The sequence below is a fragment of the Crinia signifera genome, chromosome 12 (genome assembly GCF_055691185.1).
Source record: "Crinia signifera chromosome 12, ASM5569118v1, whole genome shotgun sequence".
Lineage (NCBI taxonomy): Eukaryota > Metazoa > Chordata > Amphibia > Anura > Myobatrachidae > Crinia > Crinia signifera.
In genome coordinates this window covers 55,535,184-55,548,620 of record NC_139228.1, presented here as the reverse complement: position 1 = coordinate 55,548,620, position 13,437 = coordinate 55,535,184, and the positions used below count along the sequence as shown (strand labels likewise).

General features: G+C 46.8%; 1 protein-coding gene across 5 annotated transcripts in view; it reads right to left on the bottom strand.

Annotated features, from left to right (window-relative positions):
• CEP128 (centrosomal protein 128) overlaps positions 1-13,437 on the bottom strand; it is a 111,912-nt gene that overhangs the window by 52,747 nt on the left and 45,728 nt on the right. The window lies entirely within an intron of this gene.

The window sequence follows — 13,437 nt, the reverse complement described above, 5'->3', positions numbered from 1 at the left end:
TAGGAAATATCCCAGCAACGAGGCAGATTTGGGTCTTTTACCCCCCAGGTTGCTGCAGCAGCGCTAGTAATGAGCGGAGAGTGTAACATTCCCAGAAGCTAAATCCTCACATATTGGTCAGGATTAATCTGTTCTAAGGAGACTGGATAATGCTACGTATGGGAAACGAGAGCCTTTCAGAGCCTTGTGACAGGAAGAAAGCACAAGGGGTCTGATTCAGCATGGGATGCAGATTTACACACATCCCTATTTGGCAAAGTTTGCGAATCTGCGCCTGCACGGATGACGGGGGACACGCCCCATTAAACTGCAGTCACAGTGTGAAAAATAGCAAAGTGCTCGCATGTTAGGGATGCAGTGCAAAATTTATGGGGCCTACACATGGCGAGACTGTGCTGAACGATCTGAGCAATGTAGATCGCTCACCACAGCGCAGCGATGTATCAGGGCCAGTATTCTCCAGTGAGAACACTGGCCCGGAACGGCGATCTAAATAGATTTTATACAGTATGCAGGATATTAAATCGCCTGGCGATATCGGCTCGCGGGAACGCACATCACTATCCCCTATTATGGCCCCTACACACACGGCGATGTAGGAGCATTAAGTAATATCACTCAGAAAATGCGTGCATATCGCTACGTGTGTAGGGGCCATTAGGAGTCAAATTACTGGGAGAAAACCAGTATGCAGGACGGTCTTGCCCTGTGCTGGGCACCCCCCACACGCTGCAGATAGCAGCTGTAGTTTGCTAATTCTCGCAAAATTACAGATAAAGCTGAACCAGCCCCAATATACCGCTCCCCGTAATAAGCACACATCCCTCCAGCCGAGTTCTCGTCATATTAATGGTCTGGGTAGATATTAAAGGTGGGCTTAAGATCTCGCAGAATTGGGTCGGGGGAATTACTCAGAACGTTTTGGACCATGGTGGACTTGTGTGAAGATAAAATATTAATATTGCACTGGTGCCGCAATCCCTGCAAGAAATATTACACTCTCCCATTTGTCCCTGAGATACAGCAGAGTAATGAGCAACAAAATACAGCATCCCACAAACTCCTCATCTTTCCTGGCGTACACAAGCGTTATACTTCCGTGAAACCCTTTCTTTGCAGACATCGTGGCTACTAACCAATCAGCGCGATGAAAGCTGGAATTCTCATGGCTAGTATCCCACCTCGTGCGTCTCCATCAGCTGGAGCAGTACATGGGTTAAAAAGTCTACAAGCAACACTCTCGCCGCAAGCTCATCAGACATCAGTATTCTCACAGACCATGGAAAGACTTTACCTTCAGAGACAGATTGGGTTTTGGACAACTTTCTATCCCTCGCGTCTCAACAGCCCAAACACTGGCACCTTCTTGAGCGAAAAGTTCAGCGTTTCCCAACATCTTAGTTGTGACCGGACAACCCCACAGCTGTGGCATCTATGTGGCTGCCAAGGGCAGGACTGAGGCATTATAAGGTGACATCATGCGCACAAAAGGTCGGCAGAGAGTCTCCAAAGCTAAACAGTAGCATATATAGCGAAATCAGCTTCTATGACAGATCTGCAGCCGGTCAGCAGGAGCCGAGCACTTGTATAGCTCAGAGGTAACCATATACATTTGTGTCACATAACATCGGAAAGCTCCCAATGACACAAAAGTCGAGATCATCCCGACAATTTTTTTTTTTTTTTATACAAGCTTTGTTTTTTTTGAGCTTTTAAAAAATGGGAAATTCACTCTACATAAGGTATTTTATAAGAGAGATCAGCAAAAGGCAGGAACATAAATTATGATCGGTTCCACGCCAAGAGTCTGAACTCTCGGAACATGTATTTATTAATGAGCAGAAGTTGCCATGTGGTTTGCCCCAGCCTCAGGCCGAATCCATCCATTATAATGTGCCCACGGGGGGAACTTTTCCATAGGAGATGAATCCTAGCAATGAAATCTGTGACACAGGAATATATAGATGTTATCACTGCGCACAGTGCGAGTGTTCCTGCAGGTGACAGAGTGCAGAATACTACAAGCAGCTTGCAGGCACTTTGTAGATGAGGGAGACTAGCGCTTCATCTATCTGGACAGACCTATCAGTAATGATAGACAATAACGGGAACTCAAGTGCTGTGGCATTAACCACAGACAAGACGGAAGAGGCAATCTAGAGGAAGGCTCAGCAGTCGCCATACCCCAAGTCACCCCGGCTGGAAACTCAAAAATGTTCACACTCAACGGAACGTAAGACACTTGGGCTCAGGTCATGTCCCAGAGATCATTGCAGGACACACAGACAAAGTCAGGCCAGGACCCTCAAACAGCTTTTTTTCCCCCCTCAACTTTAAAAAACTGGGGACAGACGTGCGAAGGGTTTTCAGAAACCGCAGTTCTCTCCACAACTGAATGCCGTTAACCTCTTCCTTGCCGGGCAAGCTGGGAATGGGTTCCAGCATCAGGCCGCTGGCCCTACAGGCACTCAATGGGTTCAGCTTGTCAGCCGTCTGAAATTGCAGGGATCAGATGTACTTACAATGTTTAATGCAAGACAGACATGCCCTGGCATTGAGGTCTCTGGGCCGTGCCCTTCCCAGAGCAGCTGGGTCCAAAAAAACTCCTCATTACTGCATGGAAAACAGAGCAGGAGGGTGTAGTACGCGGGGAAACAAAGGACAAACATTTTAAATGCGTTTAAGAATTTCCAATGTAGCCAGCTGGGAAATGGAGAAGCTGCAAATTGCAGTTTGTCATGAACAGATTTCTGAACGCCCCGGGGCTGAGATTTCAAATCATTGGGTTTTGTTAGTTTTTTTTTTGTTCTGCGTCTTGTGCCTATTAGCATTCTAGAGCCAGAAATCCCATATACAGATCTGACAGGGTGTCAGGCTTTACAGCTCATATCCTCTCCACCGCCGCCGCATAGAGACGCTAGAGAAGGCCTGAATCTCTTAGGTGACACTTTTTGGTCCGGAGTCAAAGTTGGGAGCAATTTAAAAAAAGACTACATTTGGACCTGGGTAAAATGATGCTGCACTGCAGGGGAGCAGATGGAACATGTGCAGAGAAAGATAGATTTTGGCTGCTTTTTTTCCCATCAGTTTCCGATATTCAGCCTGAGCGATTATCGAACAACCCCGCTTGTGCATTGCTGTCCATGCAACGGAGCCAGCGCAAGTGGAGTGACAAGCACCGGGCATTTGTGGGTGGCACGCCAGCGGTTTCCGGGAGTGCCCCGGAATAAACTAGAGTGGCCGTTGGAAGGGAGGGCCGCTTCTGGATTCCCTTCTTCTCCCCTTTTTCTTGCTCTTTATTTTTTCCTTTTCTTCCATTCCCTGTTTCTCTTGTGGACATTATTGAGGATTACCTCCTTCTATCTCAAGGGAGCCATATAGGAACAAACGGGATTCCACCAGAAGTATACTACAGTATATTGTCCTTGTCCCTTGTAACACATAGATCATATGTACAAAAGTGTTATTTTTATTAATTCTTTTATATACCTAATGCTAGCAATTTTATGCTTCTTTTTCTCTTCTAAATGAGGTAAATATGAAATAAATACATAAAATGTTGTAATACCCAATTGATCGATTTTTTATTTATAAATAACCTTTAAGCGCCCCACAATAATTTTTTCTTTTGCTATATAGTGTTTGGGAACTGACCTTCCCTGTGCGATGGCAGATTTTTGCACAGCATCCAATCAACTAGCGCCCTTCCTTTTCCTTTGGTAAAAGGACCCCCATTTTTATTTGTATAACTTACATAGATGTAGAGCTAGATGCACAACTATACAATGTTTAGCGTGTTCTCCCCATATCTGATGAGCGGCCGAGCCACTGCCTATGTGTATATGCAGGACCGTTCGCGGATAGCTGCTAATAATGATCTTGCAACAGTCGGGACCAGGAGGTCACACAGGTCACCTCGCGGTCCCCATGGAGGAGCCGCTTGCGTCACTGAAGCATTGACTGAACAGGGGTCATGACTGGATACAGACCGCTTGGGTGATCAGGAGCATTTAACCCGGTCAGCCGAGGATCGAATGTGTGTGTTCCCAGCTTAGCTCTGTGCAGTGTTCCGGCTCGATATAAATGTTGATGACTGTAATAAGCTGCTGGTCATAAATTAAATAATTTTATTTCCCCTGTACTTGAGGAATGGATATAAAATACTGCACTTGGGAAGGAAATAATCCTGGGTTTGAGTAGTTCCATGTATGAGTCAGGTAATATGTACGGTCTGCAGAATACTTGGCCAATAACACAGAAGATTTAGTGCAGCCTCAGTCACAGAGTTGTGTTCCATTCAAAAATGTATTAATAGTCCAAAAATGTCTAATATGAAAGATGAAAAGTGAGAGGTCCGCCTCCGGGCCTGTATCCAGCACAGCGGGGAGAGCCACCACTGGAGGGTCTATAACCATCACAGCGGGGAGAGCCGCCACAAGAGGGCCTGTAACCGCCACAGCGGGGAGAGCCGCCACAAGAGGGCCTGTAACCGGCACAGCGGAGAAAGTCACCACTGGAGGGCCTGTAACTGGCACAGCGTAGAGAGCCGCCACTGGAGGGCCTGTAACTGGCACAGCGGGGAGAGCCACCACTGGAGGGCCTGTAACTGGCACAGCAGAGAGAGCCGCCAGAGGAGGGCCTGTAACCGGCACAGCGGAGAGAGCCGCCAGAGGAGGGCCTGCAACCTGCACAGCGGGGAGAGCCACCACAGAAGGCCCTGTATCCGGCACAGCGGGGAGAGCTGCTACAAGAGGGCCTGTAACCGGCACAGCGGGGAGAGCCGCCACAAGAGGGCCTGCAACCGCCACAGCAGGGAGAGCCACCACTGGAGGGCCTGTATACGCCACAGAAGGGAGAGACGTCACACGAGGCAATGAAAAGGTGGACATGAGGTTTTCACTATTTCGTTGGGGTCAATGTGGACACCTAAGCATTGGGACTCCCCAAATAGTGTAGCGCTTACCCTTGCATGGCTCGCTATTCTTCAGGTTTCTTACAGTTCCCAATTGGAATTCATGTGGATGATAAACTCCAAAAAAGTCCCCCAATAAAATATATGTATATATACATATACACATATATACACACACACACACTTATTCTCCCGGCACTCTGTTGTCCCTCACTTGGGGTGTCCTGCCCTGGTGCCCTCCGCGGTGGAATCTCTATCTAAATGTGTGATACCCTTCACCGCATGTGAGATTTTCACCCCAACAAATGAAGGAGTACCGTAATAGGTGGTCCACCACCACTGTAATCTGTCCTCATGGACAGATGTTGTAGTCAGGGTTCCCAAAACTTCTAGGGGTTTTCTCCTCTATGAAATCTAGTACATCCCACCGTTTACTCCACAACGGTTTGATCTTTGTGCGCGTTTCACATGCTGGAACGCACACAAAGATCAAACCGTTGTGGAGTAAACGGTGGGATGTACTAGGTTTCATAGAGGAGAAAACCCCTAGAAGTTTTGGGAACCCTGACTACAACATCTGTCCATGAGGGAATTGTAAAACAGGCTCAGATTACAGTGGTGGTGGACCACCTATTACGGTACTCCTTCATTTGTTGGGGTGAAAATCTCACATGCGGTGAAGGGTATCGCACATTTAGAAGATACTGCACTAGGAGGCGCTCTCTCTCATCCCTTTTTTTCAGAATCATTTTTCAAGTGTTCCAGGATAGTAAACACACAGGAGAGGAGCAGCCACCCTGGAGAGGAGGGACAGTGCATGATTAAGAACGTGGAGTATCAAAAATACTCCCAAGTTGTGACATTACCCGAAATACTTTTGGGAAAAGGAGGTGGAGACTTTCATGGGGTTTGGCGCTAATACCACAAACATTATAGCACATATATATATATATATATATTTATTTTTTTACTAAAAAACCTCATGTTGACCTTTCTGTGTGTCAACATTTTGCCTGCGTCGACCTAGACACGATCAGCCAATCATTCGGATATTGCACTGTACACCGGGTGTGCATTATTAGGTCAACAGTAAGTAGGTTGACCACTATTGGTCGAAAGTGAAAAGGTTGACACATGAAAAGATTGATTGCTGTTCCTAATTGTAGTCCAGGTGGAGTATAATGTATGAACAAGTTGTCTGGAAAAAAAAAAAAAAAAACACAAGAAAAGAAATCATGTTGACCATTGCCATGTCAGCCTAATGCTTGGCCTGTGATCCAGATAGAGCAGTGTACACCTACAGAGAACATCTGCTCATTGTAATACATGTATCTGGTCCTGGCAGACCTCCGGCTTCTAACCAGGGAGAGGAGCAGGTTATAATGGGAACACTGTGCATGATGGGCAACTGACCTCTCTCCCCAAACCCCCCATTTCTTATGACCCCACAACAGCTCCCCAGGGCCTCCTGTACAATGTGCCATTAATTGGGAACTTACAAAAGGAACAAACAAGAGGGGAATAAAGAGAACAGTCCTGAGATGCCGACAGGAGAGGCCCTGTGTTCTGCATTCATTGTGTGACGCTTCCTGACGTCGTCTTACACCCCACCAAGCCCCGGCGTACAGAACCAGTGAGGTTACCTCACAGGGGGAGCTATATTATCACTGACACAGTGGTGTCATCAGCACGGGATACCAGGACCTGTTATAAACCCAATACCCGTAACCTCTGCCTTGTACAGGCGTCATGTGATATTTTCACACACCACACTCAGCAGTGACGGGGTGGCAGTGAGAGCGGACCCAAGATCCCTCTCCGCCTTGTACAGGTGTCAGGCAGTGAGAGTGGACAGAGTGGATCCCTCGGTACTTGTGTATTATAGCGGCGCCCCCCGATGTTCATCGCGCAATGTTTTTATCGCATCGCATGCCATGCACCCGATGGTATGCGATGCAAAGCGATTTTTGCCCCCTATGCGATGAAACATTGTATAAGCACCCTAAAGGGAGCTTTTAAGCACCCAAATGGGTGCTTACAATGTTAAATGCACCCCCACGACACACCCCCCCCCCACTATAAACGTGAACCCGAAGCGTGGCGAGCGCAGCGAGCCCGCGTGGGGCGGCGGTATGAAAAGGTCGGAGGACGCGTACCGCCGCCGCTCGCCACGCTTTGGGTTCACGTTTATAGTGGGGGGGGGTGGCGTGGGGGTGCATTTAACATTGTAAGCACCCATTAGGGTGCTTATACAATTTTTTATCGCATCGCATTGTATGCCATATACAATGTCATACAATTTAAAAATTGTATGACATTGTACAATATCGCATACCATCGCATCCCTTTTCCCATGCGATGTGATGGGCGCCGCTATAATACACAAGTACCGATCCCTCACTCATTAGCCCAGTTATCCCTTTTATGCTCTTTATTTGGCTAATTGGATTTTTCATTACAGACTCCCTGGGGTGGAAATGACATTGAGTGTTATGAGGCCACATTTGCCGTATGGGCTAGATAATGCATTATAATTACAGGATCTGACATGTTTTACAGCTAACCATCGCTACCGACTGCAGAATGGAGGCTCCGGATCGCTGACAGGGACAGAGGACTTGTGCAATTACGCTGCGACCTTGGTTCCGGCTGCAGACCATTCTGCGTGCACATAACCTCAGGCCCCGCGGCCGCCTCTCTGACTTACTCCTGGATCACTGCTATGCACTTATGACTTAAGTCACATATACAGCAGATTTACATAGAATTATCTGCAGCCCCCACATTACTCAATGCTGGGAGATAAATAAAACGGATGATGACAAGTGAAGTCTCTATCAGCTGCTGACAGGTTACAAGAGGTCTGTTCCCAAGCACGCTGCATTCCCTAGGAGGAGTCCCGGAATCGCCCCTATGATAACACCCATCTTTTCTGCTTGTTCGTCTTTATATCATCTGTATATAAAGACGGAATATACATCATCTGATAAATAAGTGTGTTAGAACCACAGTGGGAGGATTCTCCAATAACGACACTTATTTATACAAATATATACTTCTACCACCTACAGGACAAAACAGCCCAAAATATAACAATACTGACCTGCTAAAATGATGGAATAACACATCAGTAATGGCATTGCTAGCAGGTCTGCGCTTGAGTGGAGTAAAACTTAAATTGCTCTGTCGACCCTAATCTAGTGGCCGCCGGCGCACAAAACTTATGCATTCCCCCCCATAGAGATGAGGAACCTTACATTATATAGAATGAAAAAATACCCCGAAGGGGGTGAAAGGACAACGAATCCCAAATGGTCATTGTATTGATTGCATATAGACTGCATGGTTTACATTAAGGCTGGGTACTCACTATGCGATGTTTCACACGTACAGGTGACGATGCGGCTGGTGTGTACTGCTGATAGATCTGAGGTCAACACCGTCCATAGATAGATCATGTCAGCTGTGCAGCCTGGCAGATGTCTTCTTGTATTGGCTACCAACTAACCCATATACTGATCACAAGAACCGTCGCCAATGACGTCCCTATCCAATCCTGTGGGCAGTAGATCGCTAAGTGCATATGCTCCTATCGTGTGTGCAGAACACTTCAATTGTTGGATAGGTTGGCACGTCACGTGGTTGGCACATAGGTCAGGTGTGTACCCAGCCTCACCTGAACTGACACTACATTAAGTAGAGGAGTATAATGCAGACAAACACCTACTGGTGAAATCTAGCACTGTAATGCAGTGTCTCTTATACTTCACTGCCTGCCAGTCGGCCCACTCCAGATAAAACCATTATGGAGACATTTACCCGAGAGCTTAGGCTAGACGAGCAAGCGGCTGATTCTGCTACGCATACACATACCTATATAGATCTACTGGATGGGCATTTAAGTTTGTCGGCCCACTTTTGAGGTAATTGTAGGCGGTTACTGCAGCTGGTATACAGGTTGGTATACATGCTTGGGATAAGCATATTGATATACTTACATAAAAATAAGGATCAAATATGGTTTGAGGTAACATGTTTAAAAAAAGGGGCAGACTAGATGGGCCAAGTGGTTCTTATCTGCCATCAAATTCTATGTTTCTATACAGATGGGCATCACAGCCGTGCTGCAGGGACGGTACAGTAGGTCTGTGAATGGCATTACTTACAGACATACAGTCCGTACATGGACTGAGGCACAACACTATGGGTTGTCCGTCATCTGACTGAGCGACATAAGGGTCTGGTTTTTATTACCGGCCAATCAGCTCCGTTAAAGTTACAGGCTTGGTTTGAATAATGACAGGTAGGAGCTGATTTGCCGGTGATAAAAACCAGACACTTAATCACTTCACCGAGCTTAATAAATCTGCTCCTCAGTATTTTATATGAGAAACCATATTAAACAGTTTAATTTAGTGTAAGGGTGGTACTCCAGCAGGTGCAGAGACTCCCTTTATTTGTACAAGTTTAGTATCCCTTATCCGTATATTCCAAAACCGAAATTTTGTTTTCCAGCTCACTTGGTTCCAGCTCACAGAGTCCATGGCGGCCATCTGATCAGTCTTCAGCCGCATCCCGGGTATCAAGGATGCATTGCGCCGGTGGTGTCCGTGCACATTTGCAATGCATCCTTGGGATGGGAGATGCTGCTGAAGACTAATCCAATGGGTGCTGTTGATGCCAGGGGACACCGTGGATCCCCAGGGGGAAGAGTATGCACAAAAAAACAAGATATTCCGAAATACAGAATAATCCCTTATCCAAAATGCTTGTGGTCATAAGGATTTGGGATACTCAAACTGTATATAAATATTTGAGGTGGTTACAGTCCAATCTTGTAATAAAACCCATTGCTTCAGGGCATCTTGGGTTAAGAAGTAAACAAACTAAAAAAAAAAACCAGTCCAGCTAAAGAGCCACAGTGTAATTATAAAAAACTCTACACCACAAGTAATTAGTAGTAACAATTGCAATTTAATATTTATCACTAATATATAGCAGCTCCCAAAAGGTGTTGTGCAAACCTAACAAATTCAACAACAAAAAAGTAGCAATAGAGATAAATAAATTCTTAATATCTTCAATCCTTTGAGGGTACTTGTGTATTATCTGGGCGCCCGATATATCGCATCGCATGCCACTAGTTTAGGCATGCGATGCGACCCGATTTTGAGCCTTTCCCTGGAGGAGTGTATAATTTTAATATCGCATCGCATGCCTTAACTAGTGGCATGCGATGCAACGCGATTATACCAGATATTACATTGTCTGATTACAATGTTAAATGCACCCCCTCATTGTTAACGCCACCCCAGTATCAACGCCAACCCGAAGCGTGGCGAGTGCAGGGAGCCCGCGAGGGGCGGCGGTACGCGTCCTCCGACCTTTTCATACCCCAACTATCCACGTCGAGTTGATTTTATATAGTGTGGCGAGCGCAACGAGCCCCGCGAGGGGACGCGTATTACTTCACATGTATTCCGCGTCCGCTCGCCACGCTTCGGGCTCGGTGGCTCGCCACACTATATGAAATCAACTCCACACCGACGTGGATAGTGGGGGTATGAAAAGGTCACCACGCTTCGGGTTGGCGTTGATAGTGGGGAGGCGTTAACAATGGGGGGCCATTTAACATAGTAATCACCCATCAGGGTGGGCGTACAATCAAAAAAATTTAACATAGAAATCAGGCATCTGGGTGCCTGTACGATTAAAAATCGGGTCCAATCGCGTCTCAACGCATGCGATATGATTGTATGCGACACAATTTTTTAACGTGCAATGAAAAAAATCGGGCGCCCAGATAATACACAAGTACCCCTTTGAGTGCCAACGTTGCTGTGAGCGATCCTCAAAATATCATACAGCCAAGACAATCAATTGAAGTTTAGTTAAAAATTGCTTCCACACAAAGAACAGTCGCTGTGAGCGGCGCCGGCATTTTAAACGGATATTTTGAGGATCTCTCACAGCAACGTTGGCACTCAAAAGGGTTAATTGTACAATCAATGCTGCTGCGGAGATGGCAAATGATCGTGACCTGGATAATGCGGATCAATCCATCTTTTATCAGACCATGCGTTACTTAAAACCAAAAAAGCAGCCTTAGGTCATTACCATTGGATAATGTGATAAATTAGCAGCAGAGAGTCACAAGCGGATACACAAGACATTAGGCAGAAGTATCGAGCAGAAGTACGGGAAGTTGTTGCTGAATAAGTTTGTTGGAATGACACAGGGAATACACAGTCATAGACCGGGGGGATGACACAGGAAATACACAGTCATAGACCGGGGGGATGACACAGGGAATACACAGTCATAGACCGGGGGGATGACACAGGGAATACACAGTCATAGACCGGGGGGATGACACAGGGAATACACAGTCATAGACCGGGGGGATGACACAGGGAATACACAGTCATAGACCGAGGGGATGACACAGGGAATACACAGTCATAGACCGGGGGGATGACACAGGGAATACACAGTCATAGACCGGGGGGATGACACAGGGAATACACAGTCATAGACCGGGGGGATGACACAGGGAATACACAGTCATAGACCGGGGGGATGACACAGGGAATACACAGTCATAGACCGGGGGGATGACACAGGGAATACACAGTCATAGACCGGGGGGATGACACAGGGAATACACAGTCATAGACCGGGGGGATGACACAGGGAATACACAGTCATAGACCAGGGGGATGACACAGGGAATATACAGTCATAGACCGGGGGGATGACACAGGGAATACACAGTCATAGACCGGGGGATGACACAGGGAATACACAGTCATAGACCGGGGGGGGATACGGTCACTCTGTTGCCTACTGAAGGTCCACAGGCCTTAGGTCGATGCATAAAAATTGTCGACATGGCTTCAGGTCGATGCAAGCATTAGGTCAACATTGGCTATGTCGACAGTCAAAATGTCAACATTTGGACAGGTGGAATTTCATGCCCTACCATCCACTAGGGCGTGGAGGGACAATAGGAGTTCTATTAAAGATCACATTTTACTTCTTCCTTATTTAACACCTTCTCGAAGATAATAAATATAATCTGATAGGTTGCTATGGGCAACATCTCATCTTCAGCAGAACTGCCATCTTGGTAATCAGTGATGTCACTGGCCAGTAGTGACTAGATAGGCTGCACTCGCAGTGATGTTACTGGTTCCTAGTGACTGGATAGGCTGCAAGGTCAGTGATGTCACTTGTTTGTCGTGATTGGATAAACTGCTCTCTCAGCGATATCACTGGTTCCTAGTGACTGGATAGGCTGCGCTCTCAGTGATGTCACTGGCTCCTAGTGACTGGATAGGCTGCTCTCTCAGTGATGTCACTGGCTCCTAGTGACTGGATAGGCTGCTCTCTCAGCGATATCACTGGTTCCTAGTGACTGGATAGGATGCAATGTCAGTGATGTCACTGGTTCCTAGGGACGGTACTTCTTTACTTTCACGGCGCCAGCATGGCGCCGCGCTACTTCCACGTTACGCTCGCCACAAACTAAGTAAAATAAACGAAGTTAACGCCATGCCAACATGGATAGTTCATACCTCCACTATCCATGTTGGCATGGAGTTGATTTTAATTAGCGTGGCGAGCGTAGCGAGCCACCGAGCCCGCAGCGTGGGCGAGCGAAGCGAGCCCCGCAAGGGGACTCTGACGCGCGGCGCCATGCTGGCGCCGTGAAAGTAAAGAAGTACCCTAGGGACTGTATAGGCTGCACTCTCAGTGATGTCACTGGTTCCTAGGGACTGGATAGGCTGCACTCTCAGTGATGTCACTGGCTCCTAGTGGCTGGATAAGCTGCTCTCTCAGCGACATCACTGGTTCCTAATGACTGGATAGGCTGCATGGTCAGCGACATCACTGGCTCCTAGTGGCTGGATAAGCTGCTCTCTCAGCAATATCACTGGTTCCTAGTGACTGGATAGGCTGCACTCTCAGTGATGTCACGGGCTCTTAAAGACCCATGTGACATGCCGTAGGTATCACTGCCATGTAAACTTGTGTTTTTAAAGCTAAACTCCATTAGGTTCCACCTTAGCACAGATCTTATTGTTGCCAAGGCCTGAAGCAGACTATTTTCCTGCGTCACAATAACAGTGCATATCCTCACCCGCTGTAAATCTAATAGTTGATTCACTCCAAATAAATGGGATCTGTTTCTAATTAAAACGGTTTACCATAAGTGTCAAATTAAAAAGTATTTACGATTTTCTTGAAAGCCATGCAAAAAAAAAAAATAGGAAGAATTAGGCAAATTAATTTTATTCCTGCTCACTAAGCAATCCACGTTCTATCAGCGGCCAGAGGGAACACATGTTTCACACAGATCATACAACAACAAAATCTGCTGATGCAGAACAATTCATCTCCGCACTATTATAGGAGAGCTCCCAGTATCACTATGAGGGGCGAATGGAACGCCTCACATGACCGGCCCACAGAGAGCGATGTGACCTTATATCATCCCCAGGCAGCGCCCCCTGACAAACAGA